The sequence below is a fragment of the Hemitrygon akajei genome, chromosome 19 (genome assembly GCF_048418815.1).
Source record: "Hemitrygon akajei chromosome 19, sHemAka1.3, whole genome shotgun sequence".
Taxonomy (NCBI): domain Eukaryota; kingdom Metazoa; phylum Chordata; class Chondrichthyes; order Myliobatiformes; family Dasyatidae; genus Hemitrygon; species Hemitrygon akajei.
The window spans coordinates 44546943-44567510 of record NC_133142.1 but is presented as its reverse complement, the minus strand read 5'-3'; the positions used below and the strand labels follow the sequence as shown (position 1 = coordinate 44567510).

Below are 20568 nucleotides of genomic sequence, written 5' to 3'. Positions count from 1 at the left end.
CCGTTCTACTTTCTTTGATAATCTGAAATAATTCTCAACACACAATGTTTAATTCTATTGCATTGGCAAATCACCCTGATGTTGTTTAGAGAGATTGAGAATTTGGAGTATTTGTCTTCATGTAATTAACAAAGATAATATCTGTACTGCCTCACCCCCAGTCCAAGACATGAAAAAGAATCCAAGATTATTCTTTCAAATGATTGTTTATCCATGAACTAATGAAAGCCACTAATGAACCCAAGATTGGAACTCTAATGTTAACATAAGCAAGCAAACAGTTAAGAGAAAGAAAAATCTGTCCTGGGATTTTAAACATATTAAAAATTGCAAGTATATTAGAAATAATCTTACAAAACTCGCAATCCAGGAAATGTACCTTGATAGATTGGAAAATTATAGATGTAACTCCATTACTTGAAAAAAAAGATGCAAGATTACAGACTTGACAGATTAAAATCTGCTGCAGATATATTATAACTTGTAATTAAGAGCAAAGTGACTAAGCATTTTGAAGTTTCAGCTTATTAGAGAGAGCTGCAATGGATGTGTAAAAGACTGTCAAGATTTATGACTAATGAACTTAACTGAATTTCTAAACAAGTAGCTAAAATAGTAGACAGGAAACTACCCTCAATTTAACTTTGTATGAATTTCAAAGAGAGCCAATAAATCACAAGTATGAAAACATTAAATAAAATAAAGTTCATGGGATTGGATGCAAACTATTGATCTGGTTAATGGACTAGTTTAGCAGTAGAAGAGAGAGGTTGGCTTGATGAATAGGTAACTCAAATTGGAAGGAAGTGATAAATGGCTTCAATAGATATTGTTGCTGAGGCCTTAACAAATCCCCATATTTATTCATGAGCAATGAAGGGAGTCATACGTAAAAGTCCTAAAGGAATACACCATAGTTGTCACGGGCTTCACAAAAACAGTTGTAGCCAAGTATGTCCCCGCAAAGTCATTCAGTGCCTTACCCAACCAGAGCCCTGGATGAACTATGCAATCTGAAATCTGCTGAGGACCAGATCAGTGACATTCACTTCTGGCAATCAAGTAAAAGATAAGACGTCCAGGTATAATCTCCAGAAAGGTATTTCACAGGTGAAGTGGCAACTCTAGACCAAACTTAATCATTGAAGGATGTTTGACAGCTGTGGCATTGCTTGAATGCTACCGGTTCCTACAAGGTGAAGCCAGGTGACATAGGTGACAACAAAGCTTCGCTCCCAGATCAGCTCAATGCCTTTTATGCTCACTTTAAGCATCAAAACATGGAGGCACCTTCACAAATACCCACAGCTCTTGATAACATTGTGATTTCAGTTCTTGAGGACAATGCAAGTGCATCTTTCAGAAGTGTGAATTGACAAAAGCATCTGCCCCAGATGGGGTAGCTAGATGAGCATTAAATACCTGTGCTGATGAACTAGCTGGAGTGGTAACCAACATCTTTAGCCTCTCGTTTCAGCAGTCTGAGGTACCCAACTTCCTCAAGTAGGTTTTAATTACATCAATGCCCAAGAAGAACATGGTAACCCGCCTTAATGAATATCATCCACTTGTGATGAAGTGCTTTGAGAGGTTGGTAATGAAACATATAATCTTGCACCTGGGAAGCAATTTGGATCCAATCTGATTTGCCCACTGGCCCAAAAGACCAACAGCAGATACAATTTAATTGGCTCTTCACTCAACCCTATAAAATCTGATAGCAAAGATGCTCTTCAGTGAATACAACTTGGCATTCAATACCATCATTCCCTCAAAACTAGTCAAAAAACTTCAAGGCCTTGACCTCAGTACCTCCTTGTGCAACCGCATCCTCAATTTCCTCACTCCCAGACTCTCGTCAGTTCAGAATGGAGACAGCATCTCTTCCACAATCTCCCTGAACATAGGTTCACCACAAGGCTGCATGTCTAGCCATCTACTCTACTTGCTTTATACTTGTGATTGTGAGGCCAAGCACAACTCTACAACCATATTTAAGTTTGCTGAGATACCACCGTCAATCGCTGAATCAAAGGTGGTGATGAGTCAATATATAGGAGGGAGATTGAAAATCTGTGTAGTGCTACAACCTGTTACTCAATGTTAGCAAGACCAAAGAGATGAATATTGTCTCCAGGAAGAGGAAACCAAAAGTCCATGTGCCAACCCTCATCGGGGAATCACAGTTGGAGAAGGTCAGCAACTTTAAATTCCTCGGTGTTATCATTTCAGAAGATCTATCCTGGGTCCAACTCATAAGTGCCAATATGAAGAAAGCATGGCTGCATTTCTATCTTCTTAGAAGTTTGTGAAGATTATTATTTCTTTTTTATTTGCATACTTTGTTGACTTTTGCAAATAGGCTGTTTGTCCATTTTGTTGGATGCTGCCTTTCATTGATTCTATTGCGTTTCCTGTATATACTTGTGAATACCTGCAAGAAAATGAATCTCATGTCTGTAAGTTATGAGGAGAAAGCCAAGGAGTGGGGCTTAGGAGGGGGGAAAAAGGATCAGCCATGACCGAATGGCAGAGCAGACTCGATGGGGCCATTGGCCTATGTCTTCTGGTCTTATAGATGGTGACGTATATGTACTTTGATAATAAATTTACTTGGAACTTCGAAGTTTGCCAATAACACAGATTGGCACCTAGTAAGTAGGAAATTGCAAAGAATAGCCCCACTATTCATAAATGCTGAGGTAGTGGAAAGCGTCTCCAGTTCCAAGTTTTTGGGGAGGAACATCACCGAGGAGCTCTCTTGGTTTGTCAACACAATCTCAAGAGTCGGGAAGGCACAACAGCAACTATACTACCTAAGATGCTTACGAGAGCTAATCTGTCCCAAAAATTGATGGCCAACTTTTACCGATATGCGATAGAGCACATACTAGGATATAGAATGGTCTCTGTGGTATTCTAGCTGCAGTAAAGTAGATTACAAAGCGCTCCAACAGGTGATTAGGATGGCTCAGCATAACATTTGGATTCAACCACCAGACCGAGAGACAATCTTCAATTCTTGATGACTACAGTGTGCTTTTTACATAATTAAAGACCTGTCCCATCCTGGACACTGTTCAATCTCCTGCCATCTAGTAAGAAACAGAAGAACATCTCAGCCAAGACAGTGAGGCTGGAAAACAGCTTTACTTGAGGGCTGTTGTGCAGCTGAATAATGCTATATCCCGCTTGCCAATGGCCTTTAAGTCTTATGGACTATAAAGTCACCTGTTGCAAGCAAATAGGGGATTTAAAATAAATTAAGCCACATTGTATGCATTGTAAACATCTGTTTTGCATGGACTGAAGTAGCAACACAATCTTGTCTTGAGCAATGACAATAAAGATCAATTCTATTCTATTCTAATCTGAGACTGTGAGAGTCAGTAAACCAACGGTTTTCAAAACCTATTTGTTACAAGATCATCTACTTTGGACCAAAAAATGCACTTATTATAGTTGTCAAAATGCTCAAAGCACGTAAAGTCCAAAAGGTTTTAGGGTTGAACGCATACAGATTGCCTAAAAAGTCGTGGTGACAAACATCATAAAGCAGAATGGCTACTGAATGCCAGTGTTTATAAATAGATTTGAGAAAGACAGGATTTTTGTTCACATTTACAAGAATATGATTTGAGATAGCATAACCTAAGTTTAAAGATCAGCTAAGTCACTGGCCACTGACTCATCTGTCACCAGAAACACAGCAGTGATTTATTGTTGACATCAAAGTCTTACACACTAATGACTATCAAAGTTCTTTTTAATCCCTTCTCTTGAGAACAACCCCAGTGTTTACAACCTCTTCATTTAAATAAAGACCCTTTATAGGGAAACATCTCTTAGCTTTTATCCAAATTGCTTTACCGTGCCAGCAATCACCTATCAGGCTTCGATTGCCGCCTCTTTGTGGAAGGCATTTGTATGTTGACTATGTGGGTTTCCCACAGGTGCTCCAGTTTCCTCCCAGATTCCAAGGATGTACAGTTAGAGTTAGTGAATTTTGGGCCAGATATGTTAGTGTCAGAAGCTTGGCGACCCTTACAGGCTGCCCTAAGTATAATTCTCGGACTGACTGTGTTGGTGGTTAATGCAAAGTGATGTAGTTAACTGAGTTTTTCAAAGTACATGTGACAACCAAAGCTAAGCTTCTTCTTTCACTACTTTTTCCAAAACCTTGACATCTTCCTCAGGTAGCTTTCTCAGTTTTGCCATCTTCACAGATCAAAGCATACACATATTTGTCCCTTTTTTTCCAGTATTTTCTTTGAAGATGCAGGTAACATTACCTCATAAAACACTTCTCAATATTACATATCATTTGACCTCTTCAGAGGTTTTACCAGTTCCTCCCTAATCACTGATCAGCCATGTTAGAATAGAAAGCAATTTAAATTTGGGAACTCATTTGCTAAATCATAGATTAATTTTAGACTGTCAGGCAATTGTGTCCACTTCAAAGTTCAAAGTAAATTCTATTATCAAAGTACACATATGTCACCATGTACAACCATGGGATTCATTTTCCTTTGGGCATACTCAAGAAATCTATAGAATAGTGTTATGATACCAGCCCCCTCCTTTGTGAGAATTGCAAGAGACATAGTGAAAGGGGGGTCAATGACCCGAGAGAGAGCAAGAGAGAGAGAGAGAGACATGCCGAATGGACACAGGAAATGGAAAGACAGCGACGTGCTGGATACCGCATTCCACTGGGACAAAAGCTGGCGACTGTGGCATTGTTCTCAGGAGACACCTGGGAACTGCAGACGTGCCAACTCGCAGGGACATTGTAAAGCCCTCGGGCAAAGTGGGCTGGTTGAGAGAGAGATTGCATCACCTGCAACCTGTTTGACACCTGAGATCCCGTGAGGCAGTATAAAGAAGGGTCTGAAAGAGGACGACCCTCAGACGCACCAAGGAGACACCGAGAAGCACGATACCGCTTCCCGTGGGAACGGGAAGCCATTTTGAAGGAAGCCACGTGCGTTAAATTCCGAATGCGGAGTTTGTGGCTAGAACCAACGGAAAACCGCTTTTATTTAACACCAGGGAAGCCAAATCCTCTGAGGCTGAGGATTTGATTCATAAAGACAACGGCAAGTGTTCTCTTTTCCTAACAGTCTCTCTCTCTCTCTCCAACACGTGAAACCAAAAGGGAAAAGCCTGCAGACTTCAGAGTGACTCTTTATATTTCCAATTGGACTCAGTATTATACCCTAGACAACGAAAGAGCTTATTTCTGAGTGATTATTAATGTACCTGCGTTTTAGATTGAGTATTGACGCATGTTATCTGAATGTTTGTATTAACCTTAATTTTTGTGCCTCTTTATTAATAAAACTTTTGAAAATAGTACCATTGGACTTCAACTGACATATCTATCTTTGCTGGTAAGTGAAACCAGTTACTGGTTTCATAACAATAGTAACTATAACTGGATCAACGAAAGATCAACCGGAGTGCAGAAGACAACAAACTCTGCACTGCAAATATAAATAAATAGCAATAAATAACAAGTTAATGAAATAAAGAGTTCTTAAAGTGAGATCGTTGGTTGTAGGAACATTTCAATGATGGGGCAAGTGAGGGCAGTTCTCCGTGATGGTTGAGGGGTACTGTAGTAATTGTTCTTGAACCTGGTAACGTGAGTCTTGAGGCTCTTTTACCTGATGGCAGGAGCGGGAACAGAATGACCTGGGTGGCGGGGATTTCTGATGATGAATGCTGCTTTCCTACAACGGCGTTTCATGTAGATGTGCGCAATGGTTGGGAGGACTTTACCCATGCTGTCCTGGGGCAAATTCACTACCTTTTATAGGATTTTCAGATAATACTTAACAAATATTCAAATACTAACAAGTGTTTGAAATTGTTTACTAGGTTTTCTGAACATGGTGGATGGCTTATTGTCAGAATTGGTGGGGCTTCTGCCTCAGAGCCCCATAGACCTTGATTGCTTTCTGTGTGGAGCTTGTACGTTCTTCCTGTGTCTGTGTGTATTTCCACTGGGTGTTCTGATTTTCTCTCACATTCCAAGGATGTGCTGATTGGCAAATTAACAAGCCTAGAGTAAACGGCCTGAGATTATAGATGACTGTGAGAATCTCAGGAGATTTGATGAGATTGTGGGGACGAACTGTAACATATTTACAAAAATATATTCTATTACAATGTGTCACAGTCCATCAAAATATCAATTATATAAGTAACACCACAGTTACTGGTACTGAGAGCCCTACATAAAGTATTTAAAATTCTCATTGTAAAAAGACATTCATATAATTATTTTTAACAGTGATCAATACCATAAACAGTTAAACAGTGTGCCTTCGCTGACAAAGAACATGACTCTCTCTGGTGCAGAATCTAATGAAATCAACTCACTGACATTTTTAATTACTTTCTGTAAGAATGAGAGTGAAATCATTGTTGTAGAAATGTTATATCAACTTGAAACTATGTGACAGTGTTGCCCGAGGACAGCTAGCCAGCCAACTATGTAGCTCATTGATCATCATTAGATCTGGTTATATCTTTTAATTATAGCTAGTTACTTTGCAGCCATGCACTTCTTAAAGTATAATTGCAAAATAAATCTATTAGCTTGCAAGGCATTGTCATTTGGTCAAGATGGAGAAAAAGATGTAGTAACATCGGGCATTATTCTCAGATGAAGGTAACATGGTTATTTGAAACTAAATAGCATATTCACTGCACCTCGATTCAGATAATGGCAAAGTTAGATGGGTCACATTATATGGCTGTTATCGCCATAGCACCCGCAACAAAACAGATCTGAGACATACAATAAGACTTCTCAAAGTAATAATATTTCTTCTGAAAATTGTAGGTGTTTATTGAAAATTTACTTTCCATTCTTCAGGCCACTGATCACAGAATACAGTCAGGAATGGATCACTTCATGAAAGTCTCATATGAAGCGGAAAAACAAAGAGATAAGCATCGAAAGAGATTGTACGTCGAAACAGAGTGAAATGTGTTTTTTGCGTCACTGTCCAACACAGTCCGAGATGTACTGGGGCAGCCTGCAAGTGTTGCCATGCTTCCAATGACAGAATAGCATGTCCATAATTTACTAATTCATACGTATTTGGAATGTGGGAGGAAACCCACATGGTCATGAGGAGAACATACAAACTGAGGCAGGAATTGAACAGCTGGTTGAATTGAATCTTACAGCTGGTGCTAAAAGCATTACACTAACCAGTATGCTACCTTGCTGCCCTGGCATTATTGTTTTCATAAAAACAAATAATAGTCCTTTGGCACTGCTGTTAACATCAACCAAATCCAGGTAGAAAGGGTAAATCTATCAAATAGTCCAATTAAATAAGGAATTTCCAAAAGCAAAAGTGCATGAATCAAAAATAAACAAAGTAGAAAGGTTTCAAAATTTGGTCTCAACCTCCACAGTTTGCTGATTATTATCAATCAGTGAGAAGGTTCAGTGGTCCTCGGCAAAGGAGAGAGGTGATGTTACCAAATGTGTAATTAAACAGAAAGTGTACATACGTGGATATTACTGGAAGCTAGCTGTGATTTCCTTTTCAGTTGAATAGCACTGGACAACAACTTTATTTTGAAAATGTTGCTTCCTTAGAATTTTCTTTCAGAATCAGAGAATCAGGTTTATTATCACCAGCATGAGATGTGAAATTTGTTAACTTAGCAGCAGCAGTTCAATGCAATACATAATATAGAAGAGAAAAAAATTAAAACAGTAATAAAATCGATTACAGTATACGTATATTGAACAGGTTAAAAAAAGTGCAAAAATCAGAAATACTGCAAATTTTAAAAAGTGAGGTAGTGTCCAAGGGTTCAATGTCCATTTAGCAATCAGATGCCAGAGGGGAAAAAACTGTTCCTGAATTGTTGAGTGTGTACCTTCAGGCTTCTGTCCCTCCTACCTGATGGTAATAGTGAGAAAAGGGCATGCCCTGGGTGCTGGAGGTCCTTAATAATGGACGCTGCCTTTCTGAGACACCACTGCCTGAAGATTTCCTGTGTATTCTGTAGGCTAGTACCCAAGATAGAGCTGACTAGATTTACAATCCTCTGCAGCTTCTTTTGGTCCTGTGCAGTAGCCCCCCCTCCCCCTCCCCACCAATATCAAACAGTAATGTAGCCTGTCAGAAGGCACTCATGGTATATCTATAGAAGTTTTTGAGTGTATTTGTTGACATGTCAAATCTCTTCAAACTGCTAATGAAGTATAGTTGCTGTCTTGCCTTCTTTATAGCTGCATTGATGTGTTGGGACCAGGTTAGATCCTCAGAGATCTTGACACCCAGGAACTTGAAACTGCCACTCTCTCCACTTCTGATCCCTCTATGAGGATTGGTATGTGCTCCTTCATCTTAACCCTTCCTGAAGTCCACAATCAGCTTTTTTGTCTTACTGACGTTGAGTGCAAGGTTGTTGCTGCGACACCACTTCACTCGTTAGCATATCTCACTCCTCTACAGCCTCTCGTTTCCATCTGAGATTCTACCAACAATGGTTGTATTGTCAGAAAATTTATAGATGGTAGTTGAGCTATGCCTAGCTACAGAGTCATGTGCATATAGAGAGTAGAGCAGTGGGCTAAGCACACACGCTTGAGGTACGCCAGTGTTGATCATCAATGAGGAGGATATATTATCACAAAATCACACAGATTGTGGTCTTCCAATTAGTAAGTTGAGGATCCAATTGCAGAGGGAGGTACAGAGTCCCAGGTTCTGCAACTTCTCAATCAGGATTGTGGGAATGATAGTATTAAATGCTGAGCTATAGTCGATGAACAGCATCCTGATCTAGGTGTTTGTGTTGTCCACGTGATCTAAAGCAGTGCGGAGAGCCATTAAAATTGCATCCGCCATTCACCTATTGTGGCGATAGGCAAATTACAATGCATCCAGGTCCTTTCTGAGGCAGGAGTTCAGTCTAGTCATGACCAACCTCTCAAAGCATTTCATCACTGTCGATGTGAGTGCTACTGCTTGAAATTCTTTTGTTTATGATAGACCATTTGAGATATAATTTCAAAGTATTTGTACCATATAAAAATTTGGAGAAACAAGAAATTAACTTCTAATGAATATATAATATGTTTAATTGCATAACAGTGTAGATACCTTGCAATAGTTCAACTACGCTAAAAATGTTTTGTTGATGATTTTCGATTGTGGTCAGTGTCTGGGGCTTCACACTTATGTCCAACATTAATCAGACAGCATTAATGGATTCCTGTTCCCTGATACCATTTCACGATGACCACTGTGTCCCGGTGAAAACTTTCACCATGCTTGTCACTGACAGCACCGTGATTTGCAGGGAAGAAGTCTAAATGGAAATGCAGAAAATGAATCTTTAGTGACATGTTGCACTTCATGGTTTTGTATGCTTGAAGCATGCAAAAGCATGGTTATCAACCAGCTGCCCGTAGTTTGGTACTCTGTAGTTGCGAAGAAAATCGGCAACAACATCCTTGAATGCCTTCCATGCGATTTTCACCAGTACCACTAGAAGTTCTTTGCCATTGATAACCTTTTTGATTTGTGGACCGACAAAAGTGCCTTCCTTAATCTTGCCATCAGTTATTCTGGGAAATATCTTTTTTAAATACTGAAAACCTTCAAGGAATTTTATACCCTTTCTAAAACTCAGTCCGCCATGCAGCGTCTGCCCTGCCTAAGCACGCCCAGGCATGCCTGGACAAGATAGAAAATTCTTCATCTTACGTTGTGGGCATCATTTTAATTGACTTGAATTATGAATTGAAATAACAAACATAGCCGATTTTTTTTAAAATGGTGAGTGTTCGGGAATTTTCATGGTGATTTCCATGATCAGCAGCCCAAAATTTATAAGATAAACCCAAAAGTATTCAGGAAGCATGTTATGATTCTAGTTGTCACTTGGCTAAGGTAACAGGGAGCTGTCAGCATCTGCAAGGAGAACTAACTTCTCAGCTTTTAACCTTTATTTTAATGTACTCTCCCAAATTTGGCTTTAACAAAAGCAACATTCTAAAAACAAAGCATTTTTCTTCAGTGTTCTGGTATGTTGAATCACAACAGACCTTATTTCATTCCTGGGCCATTGTGCAAGGGTTACAACTAATTAACTTTCTTTACTTTTTGCAGAAAGCCTGACTGAAACAGGATACACTCTATATTTTTCAACATCTGAATATGTTTGTTGATTTTGCCCAACCAATCTAAATTCTTTTCTAAATTTCATTATTAGAAGTACCATTCAAAGATATTATCTCCAAATGTAATATCCTTTGAGAACACATTAAGTACCATCAAGTTTATTTAAGTAATTTGTTAATATAATAATGAGCAATACACTAAACATATCAAGATAAATTTACATATTAAATGGGTCTTTAGGTACCTTCTGCCACCTTCCCCACTAATCAATATATTGCCTGATTATTTACTGCTCCCTTCCTGTATTAACTGTACATCCCTTGACTCCTTTCATACCTCAAAATCCATCAATCCCAGATTTGACACTAAGTAGCTGAGCCTTCTCACAAGACCAAGACATGAATTAAAAGCATGAGGAGATTAGTAGGCCCTTTAAGACTGCTCATTTAATAAATACATCAATCATGCTTATCTGACTAGAATCTACTTTCTGTATTTCCATCTACCCTTGCAAACTGGTCACCGCCTTGCTTAGCAAGAATCTAACTACCTCTACCTTAATAGTATTCATAGACACAATTCCCACATTTAAGTGACTGGAGAAAGATTTTAAGGTGAGAGGGGAAAAAATTTCCAAAGGGATCTGCTGGGCAACTTCTTCACACAGAAAATGATGAGTATATGGAATGAGCTGCCAGAGGAAATGGTTGATGCAGGTACAATAACAACATTCAAAAGGCATTTGGACAGGTAAGTGGATAGGAAAGGGTTAAGGGGATATGGGCCAAATGTAAGCAAAAGGGACTAACTGATTGGCACGGATGAGTTGGGCTCAGGGGCTTGTTTCCATGCCGTATTACTCTATGATTTCCAAAATCTCATGACCTACTGAGAACGAAAACTTTATCTACTCTCTGTTATAAATGCATGACCCCTAGTTCTAGATTCTCCCATGGTGAAACAACCGCTCCTCAGCCACAATGTCAAAACCACTCAGGATTTCATATATCTTCTGTTTGCTTTCTTAATCACTGGCTAAACATACACATTTTCAATGATCTATTCACAACATCCCTCTGAATACGACCTTTCAATATCTTACTATTAACTTTGCCTTTTCACTTTTTGTACTGTAGAGGATAAACAAGGATTTCTCCTCATTCTATTTACCTTGAATTTGCCCTTCCTTTATTGATGCTTCTGCAACACTGCCACGCAGTTTGCATCAACAATGCACTTCCAACCCATTGCACTTCATTTCCTTATCCAAATCTTTGATATGTTATGAGTGATGAACAGACCTGATGGTCAATGGGGTGCAGAGTTAACCATTCCCAACCCCCCTCCTGAGAACTACGAACTATTGCTGTTGCTGTGCTGCTCATGAGAGAGAGAGAGAGATAAAGCCCAGGCAAGAACATTTGCTACAGATAAGAGGGGGAGAGAGACTGTTGATTTACTGTATTATGACTCTTCCTGGATTATTTACCTTCCACTACAAGGCCTTCACTTTGCTCGTTAACGTTCCTCAAGAGATAGCAGGAGTGGCCTGATTTGATGGACCCGGTCATTCAGAGTTGATGGATAGCTGAGACCCCGTGAGTGGGGATAAAAGACAGGTCTGGAGAGACACCCTTCAGACACGCCAGTGGAACTGACTGAGTGTTGGGAACCCACAGAGAGGTGGGGGCTTCAGAGACCGAACCAGGAGATCGGTCAGTAAAGCTCTCAGTGTTACAGCAGGGCCGGTGGGGACACGTGTGTGTCCACTCATGCCAGAGTGACGAGTCCACCACAGAAGAACGGTCTAGCTGAAGACCAGAGGGGTCATAACTGAATGGCCACAACGACACGACGGATTAAGAAAGCCACAAAAGGTTTGCCTACCACAGCTGTTGCTGTTACATCTCGCTCGCTCTCTCTCTAACAATTTCAATACAACAACCATAACTACTTCAGCATTTATGAACTGAACTCTATACTTTTCTATGACAATTCATTTACCCCTAGACATCAATAGAGCTTGCTTATTATTGATTATTATTATTCCTACACTTTTAGGTTTATTACTGCTAACTTGTTTTATATGTATATTTGCATTTCTGATATTGTACTGTGTAGTTTACTAATAAACACCTTTAGTTTGGTACCACCAGACTCCAACGGATTCTTCTTTCTCTGCTGGTCAGACACCCAGTTACGGGGTACTTAACGGATACAGACTGTGAACAGCTGGGGCTGCAGTACTGATCTACAGCACACTACGTATAAATCACTGCCTCCTAGGTTGGATATTGCCCATTTATTCCTACACTGCTTTCTAGTCTAACATCAGTCCCTTATCCACAGTAGTACATTGCCCCCAATGCTCTGCATTCTAATCTTCTTTAATGATCTCTTCTGTGCCACTTTATTAAAGACATTCTGAAATCACACACACAACATATTTTCTGGATCACCCTTACCTACCTTCTTGGCTACATTCTCATAAACATCTGCCAAACATAATTTCCCATTCACAAATCCATGTAGACTCTGTCCCCATTATATTATTATTTTGTAGGTACGCTACTATCACTTCTTTATAACAGTGGCAGAAGAGACAGACACTGGTGGTAAAGAAAATACAGTACTGTCATCTATTATCAAGGATTTAGAACTGACAGCACTTTGCACACCACAGTCCCCCAGGAGACATCAGATTGCACAGAGGGAGAGAGAGTTTAAAATAAGTGAACAGGAGCAGTTGGCACATCTTGCATGCTACAGTTCCTAAGGAGAAATTGAATTGCACATATTTAAGCAGTTGGCAAGGTCCAATAAAAATAATACAAGCTTAAGCAGAGCTGTCATTGTGTGAGTACACCAGTGTTAGAATGGGGAGTTGAAGTGTTGGCCTATCAAGGTTTTGTCAAGGAAAGACATAGGCCATAGGTAGTTTTTTTTTTCTTTACTTAGTCTTTAGAAACATAGAAAACCTACAGTACAATAAAAGCCCTTTGGCCCACAAAGTTGTGCCGAACATGTCCTTACCTTAGAACTACCTAGGCTTACCCATAGCCCTCTATTTTTTCTAAACTCCATATACCCATCCAGGAGTCTTCTTTCTTATTGCATAGGGTTAGGTCTTACATGGCAAGTGGTAGGGCACTGAGAATGCAGAAGTACAGAGGGATCTGGGAATACAGATCCATAATATGTTGAAAGTGGTGTCACAGGTAGACAGGATCGTAAATAAAGCTTTTGGCACATTGGACTTCATAAATCAAAGTACTGAGTATAGGAGTTGGGATCTTATGTTGAAATTGTACAAGACATTGAAGAGGCCTAATTTGGAGTATTGTATTCAGTTTTGGTCATCTACCTACAGGAAAAACGTACATAAGATTGAAAGAGTGCAGAGAAAATTTACAAGGATGTTGTCAGGACTAGAGGATCTGAGTAATAGAGTAAGTTAGGGCTTTATTTCCTAGAACACAGAAGATTAAGGGAAGTTTTGATAGAGGTACTGTAGACAAAATTATGAGTGGTGTAGATAGGATAAATCCAAGCAGAATTTTTCAGTTGATGTTGGGTGAAACTACAACTAGAGTTCATGAGAAAGTTTTTGACAAGAACAGACCATTCGGCTCAACAAACCTACCAAATTGGGTCAAGGCTTAAGGGTAAATGGTGAAATGCTTAACTGGAATATCAGGGGGATATTCTGCACCTAATGGGTGGTGATAGTGTGGATGTGGGGTCAATTTCAAAATTTGAGAGAAATTAGGGGTAAAGTGGGTTGTGGTCTGGATGCAGGTTGAGGGGTCTAGGCAGATTTATGGTTTGACATGGATTAGATGGCCAAAAGGCCTGTTTCTGTACTGCACTGTTCTAAGACTTAGTGAATGAAGAGGTTGGCAAGGGGTGGAAAATGTTTCTGTCTGAGAACAGTATAGAGTACCAGAGTATCACAAACAAAATGGTGGAGGAAATCAGCAGGTCAGGGAACATCTACGGAAAGGGTTAAACAGCTGACATTTCAGGCCAAGACCCTTCATCAGGATTGGGTGACTTCTACTATTCACAATAATTCGGAACTGCTTTAGAAAAATGTACCAGTGTTAAATCAGTTCAATAGTCAAAGCAAGAGACCAGACCATGTACTTTCACAAAGTTATATAGCTAAGTGCAATTTGGACAAATAATATCACTGTGGATGAAGACATAGTTTAAATTCTTTTGAAAAATGTACAAGTGAACATGTGTTTACCATCAAAGGTCTCCATTTCTCAAATAATCTCAAAGATTGAACATTATTTACATAACGCGATTCTCCTTAAAATGAATATAACGTGGCATTAATGTCTTTGACACGTGGAAAGTGCGAGGCATGGCATAATAACCATTCATGCTGGATGTTACCTGGTTTAATACTTATTGTAAATCTGATTTCTACAAGTCATTAACAATAATGAAAAATAGTGTTTTAATTTAGTTCAGGAAAAATGGGCCAACTCTGGTTACTCTGGGGAGTGGGTCTAAGGACTCAATCTGGTTCAGAATGCAGTCATTTACTCCTATTGAGAACCTCTTTCTCAGCTCAGTGGTTAAGTTCTTTCTTTTTTCAAATCGGGTTCTTGGATTTCTTACTTTGTGGCTGTCTGTAAGCAAACAAATCTCAAGGTGTGTAATTTATACATTCTTTGATAATAAATGAATCCTTTAAATAACAACTGTTCCATAAAAGTGGGGAACCAAGTGACTTATAAGAGTGAGGAATGCAAAGTGATTAGTATTAGTAAAGAAAAATAACTACAGAAATCAGTAGGATAAAGAATTCGCCAATACCTAGAACTGACAGACGATGTTCAACCAGTCAAAAAGAGGTGACAATGGAAATGGCTTGGAAGCCTTGGTTGTGAATAACTTAGTTTCAAATCAATAATGTGAATTGATTTTAAAAAATCAAGCAACATAACAAAATGCTGATTTTCATGAAGTAAGAGAGAAAACATGAAACAATAGGTATAGCAACATGATTTCTCCCAACAGTGAAATGCTGGAATCCATTAAGAATGAGATGGACTAGAATTAATGCATAGGATTAAAAAAAAACTGACATTTGAGAAAAAGGTGAAGAGAAATCTTTTGCTCTCTGGAATAGAGAACTTGGCTGATGCTCAACTATTAAACTGACGGCAGACAATGATGGATTTTGACATGAGTGTTGGTGAAAAAGGAAGCAGCAAGTTAAGATAGATTATCAGCTATGATACTGAATGGAGGAACAGACTCGGTGACTTTGGCACATCTCTGCTCTTATTTTTCGTGATTGATGTAAGTGATTATGCTCTATATCATCCTTTACCTATCCTACATTATCAATATTTATCTTATTTCTTTTCTTCTTTAAGCATTCACCAGCTTTTTCTGAAGTGTAAAAATGATAATTGCATCAAGTTCTCCACGTGTTTAAAAAGTTCCAGAAGTTCTAGATAAATGATTGTTCTTTTGGTCAATCGCTCACCTCTGAGGCAAAAGAACATGGATCAACTACCACCTCAGAGACTTGAACAGAATACTCAGCTGTAAGCACTACAGGACTGAGGGATGCTATGCTGTCAGAGGATTATTGTTCAGGTGAATTGCTTAACTTAGCCCCTTTTAGTCCCTCAGGTGAATCATGTGCAACTGTTTTGAACAAAGGCAGCTAAATTGTCATGAGTGAATTATTTATTTTTCTATCAAAGTCAGCAAATATTATCTGTCTTTGCCATACAGGTACATGGGGGGGGGCTTGATTTTCACAAAGTTACAATCTACATTATGTTAGTGTAATTGTAGATGAGAAAATATTTTGTTTCAGAAATACAATCAGGCTTATTATCACTGGCATATCATGAAATTTATGTTGTAGTAACAGTACAGTGCAATACATAAAAAGTTAGTATAAGTTATTATAAGAAATACAGAAAAATAAACAGTGCAAAGAGAGAGCAAAATATTGTTTATGGGTTCATGGACTGTACAGAAATCTGATGGTGGAGGCAAGAAGCAGTTCCTAAAATGTTGAGTGTGTGTCAGGGTCCTGTACTTCCTCCCTGATGGTAGTAATAAGGAGGTGGCATGCCTTGAATGTTGTGGATCTTAAAAGATGGATGCCTTCTGCTCGAGACACCACCTTTTCAAGATGTCCTCTACGGTGAGGAGGCTAGTGCCCATGATGAAGCTGGCAGAGTCCATAACTCTCTGCAGCTTTTCTCGATCCTATGGATGACTCTGCTAACCCACGACTGTGCTGCAACACACAGCTCGAACCATATCATCAAGTTCGCCGATGACACCACTGTGGTGGGTCTCATCAGCAAGAACGACGAGTCAGTTGACAGAGAGGAGGTGCAGCGGCTAACGGACTGGTGCAGAGCCAACAACCTGTCTCTTAATGTGAACAAAACAAAAGAGATGGTTGTTGACTTCAGGAGGGCACGGAGCGACCACTCCCTGCTGAACATCGACGGCTCCTCAGTAGAGATCGTAAATAGCACCAAATTTCTTGGTGTTCACCTGTTGGAGAATCTCACCTGGTCCCTCAACACCAGCTCCATAGCAAAGAAAGCCCAACAGCGTCTCTACTTTTTGCGAAGGCTGAGGAAAGTCCATCTCCCACCCCACATCCTCATCACATTCTACAGGGGTTGTATTGAGAGCATCCTGAGCAACTGCATCATTGCCTGGTTCGGAAATTGTACCATCTCGGATCACAAGACCCTACAGCGGATAGTGAGGTCAGCTGAGAAGATCATCGGGGTCTCTCTTCCCGCCATCATGGACATTTACACTACACGCTGCATCCGCAAAGGAAACAGCATTATGAAGGACCCCATGCACCCGTCATACAATCTCTTCTCCCTCCTGCCATCTGGGAAAAGGCTCCGAAGCATTCGGGGTCTTACGACCAGACTATATAACAGTTTCTTCCCCCAAGCTATCAGACTCCTCAATACCCGAAGCCTGGACTGACACCTTGCCCTACTGTCCTGTTTATTATTTATTGTAATGCCGGTACTGTTTTTGTGCACTTTATGCAGTCCAGTTTAGGTCTGTAATTTAGTATAGCTTTCTCTGTGTTTTTTTTATTACGTAGTTCAGTCTGGATTTTGTACAGTGTCATGTAAACCATGGTCCTGAAAAACGTCTCATTTTTACTATGCACTGTTCCAGCAGTTATGGTCGAAATGACAATAAAAGTTGACTTGACTTGACTTGAAAGCCTTCGTACCAAGTGGAGATGCAAGCAGTCAGAATGATCCTCTGAGAAGCTGGTACGCAAGAACTTGCAACTACTCACCCTTCCCAATGATGACCCCTCGTATAGGCCTGGTGTGTTTTCTCTCAAATTCCCCTTCCCTAAGTCTACAACCAATTTATTGGACATATATTGAGGTTGTTGTTGTGATACCACTCAACCAGCTGCTCTATCTCACTCCTGTATGTGTTCTCATCACCATCGGAGATTCTGCTAACAACAGTTGTCTCATCTTTTCGAGAAAAATCATGAGAGGCATATTTTAGAACTTGGTAAAATCCTCTTCAGGAGCACTCTTATAAGGCTCTATATTTCTCTCTACAGCTTTTCAACTCAATGTGACAAGAATATGTGATTACACTAATTAATATGGATTGAGGAAACCATGTAAAAAATACTGCAAGTAGATCATTAAGATCAATTATCTCAGGGTTAAGGGAAGGATAGGGGAAGAAAACTGTTAATTTACTAAAATAAAATGAGTAGGAGGAAAAAGGGTTGCATTTAAATAGAGCATTATTACTGCTTCAGAATAATTCGAAACACACTATTTTGCAGTCAACAGCGAAGTGGCAGCAATAGCCACAAAGGAAGGAGTCCTTCAGCATCCAGCAATCTCACCCAATTTCCAATGTCAGTTGCTTTCAGGCATCAGGTCAAATGGTTCTTTGTCGTTGAGCTGTACTATGTCACCTGACTGGATAAGCAGCCAATTATCTTGAAGAATTGTCAGAGACAACACATCAGGGAGAGTCACTTTTATCTAGCACTTTAAACATTTTTCAAAGAGTGTGAAGGAAAGTTTTAAATAAGTAACTGAAATATCAAAAGTAATGCTTCTAAATAACAAAAATCAAAATACAACATGTGTTGAATTATTTAAGATGGCTTATAATCTATCTTTCTTTAATTTACAAAACAGTCCTTGTGGCTTGAAATGCCAATAAAATCTCACTACGATGTCATGCAACAAAAAAAAATCTTCTTAAACTTAACACAGTGTGATTGATTTTATATCAATTCGCTGATTCTGCTAAAGCAGTAAAAAATACACCCTTTAAAGTCGGGCTGAATCATCAACACATATTTTGGGATTCCCAACTTGAACTATAATTGCAAAAACCTTGAATTTCCTATCAATTTCATGATATAATGCTAGTACATAATACTAACTTTAACATATGACATAGGAGATGGCCATTTTAGATATTTGCTAAAATCTGCAAAACCTAATAGCTTATGATTGACTACAAGAGGAAGAAATTGAAAGTCCATGAGCCAGTCCTCATTAAAGGATCAGAGGTGGAGAGGGTCAGTAGCTTTAAATTTCTTGGCGTCAACGTATCAGAGGGTCTATCCCGGGGCCAACATGTAATTGTCATCACAAAGGATATACCACAGAGCCTCAGCTTTCTTTTGGCATTTCTTTTGGTACATTTGGCATGTCACCAAAAAACTTTGAGAAACTTCTATAGATGCACAGTGGAGAGTATCCTAACTGGATGCATGATGGCCTGTTACAGATGCCCAGGAATGGAAATGTCTACACAAAGTGATGAATACACCACAGTCGATCACAGGCAAAACCCTCAGAATACTTGGTGCATTTACATGGACTGCTACTGTGGGGAAACAGCATCCATCATCAAAGACACACATCATCCAAGCCATGCCTTCTTCTATTGGGCAGGAAGTACAGAAGCCTTAGGTCCCACACCACCAGGTTCAGGAACAGTTATTAACCTACAACCATCAGGTTCCTGAACCAACTTGAAGAGCTTCAATCACCACAACTCTGAACTGATTCTACGATCTATAGACTCACTTTCAAGGACTCAGTAATATTTTTATAAACACTGTTTGTCTTCTTATGCATATTGGCTGTTTGTCTGTCTTTGAACGTGATGTATAGCTTTTCATAAAACTACATTGTACTTCTTTATTTTCCTTAAATACTGACAAGAAAATGAATCTCAAGGTAACATACAGTTTATTTTATTGATTGATTGAGATACAGCACGGAACAGGTCCTGCAGTCCCATTGAGCCACGCTGCTCAGCAATCCCCCAATTTAATTCTAGTTGAATCACGGGACAATTTATGATGACCAATTAACTTACCAATAGGTACATCTTTGGACAATGGGAGGGAACTAGACCACCGAGAGGAAGCCTATGCAGTCACTGTGGAGAATGTACAAACTTCTTACAGGCAATGGCGGGAATTGAGCCTAGGTCACCTGTACGTAACATATTGTGCTAACCACTATGCTATGTACTTTGATAATAAATTTACATTGAACTGTGAATCAGTCTATGCTGACTCACAGAGATATTCTATTCACCTTTCATTTTCCCAATAACATATTCTTCACATTGCCCTCAGCTCCCCTACACAACGAGCTCAATTCACAGCAGCCCATGAACCAGCCTACGCATCTTTGGGACATGGGAGGAAACTGGAACAGTAGAAAGCAGTGTGGTCACATGGAGAATGTGCAAACTCAGTATGGATGACACTGGAGATTATGATTGAATCGCATATACTAGAGTTATGAGTTAGCAATCCTACGAGCAGTACCACAATTACAGACAAAAAGGAGGCTAGACCATTCAATTTCATTTTATAGTTATTGCTGCTTACACAACCCTAGTCCAAGAAACAACAACAACAAACATTCTAGCAAACTTCCACAGTATCCTGACTGGTTGCATCATAGTCTGGAACCACAGTTCAAATATACAGGAATCCAGAGAGTAGTGGACTAAACCTAATATATTACAGACACATCTCTCCCTCCATGGATAGCATCAGGCACTGCATCAAGAAGGCAATTTCTATCATCAAAGATCCATACCATCTTTGCCATGCCATCTTCTTGCAGCTACCATTGGGTAGTAAGCACAGAAGCTGTATTCCCACACCACCAAGTTCAAGAACAGCTACTTCGCTTCAAACATTTGGTTCTTGAACTGATCTGCATAACTCTAATCACTTGCTCAATATAGCAAAACTATGAGAATTTTGCACTTTAATGAAATTAGTTTTTGTTCTGATTGTGTTCTTTCTTGTCTAATTTAAATTTTATTGTGAATATCATGTCTCTAATGG

General features: G+C 39.4%; 1 protein-coding gene across 1 annotated transcript in view; it reads right to left on the bottom strand.

Annotated features, from left to right (window-relative positions):
* The window catches only part of LOC140741900 (protein bassoon-like), a 473005-nt gene that overhangs the window by 205251 nt on the left and 247186 nt on the right, over positions 1–20568 (bottom strand).